Source organism: Aptenodytes forsteri, unplaced genomic scaffold, assembly GCF_000699145.1.
Source record: "Aptenodytes forsteri isolate BGI_AS27 unplaced genomic scaffold, ASM69914v1 Scaffold230, whole genome shotgun sequence".
Classification (NCBI taxonomy): Eukaryota; Metazoa; Chordata; class Aves; order Sphenisciformes; family Spheniscidae; genus Aptenodytes; species Aptenodytes forsteri.
In genome coordinates, this window is record NW_008795711.1 from 552,937 (window position 1) to 553,279 (window position 343).

The 343-nt window shown below is 72.0% G+C and overlaps 1 protein-coding gene across 1 annotated transcript in view; it reads right to left on the reverse strand.

Moving 5' to 3' along the window:
* Positions 1 to 343, reverse strand: part of RHBG (Rh family B glycoprotein) — a 94,729-nt gene that overhangs the window by 23,083 nt on the left and 71,303 nt on the right. The window lies entirely within an intron of this gene.

The window sequence follows — 343 nt, forward strand, 5'->3', positions numbered from 1 at the left end:
GCAGGGGGGAGCTGAGCCAGGCTGGTCGGGGCTGTCCATAACGCCGAGCTGCTGGGACCCCCCCCCGGGCAGGTTTGGGGATCCCCGGGGCTGAGATTGTCCCTGCTGTCTGGGTGCCCCCAAGGACCCTCCTCCCTGCTCGCCCCGTCGGTGTCATTTCCCTGTGGTCACCCGTCCCCCTTTCCCCGCTCCCAGCCAGGGCCGTATTCCCAAACGTTAAGTCCTGGGCCTGACGGGAGCCAGACCAGCGGGCTCCCGTTTTCCCAGTGGGGGCAACTGGGAGAGAGGGCCCCCGTGGGGAGGCCGTGCCGCTGGCTGGGCCGGCGGGGGGGGGGGGGGGGGG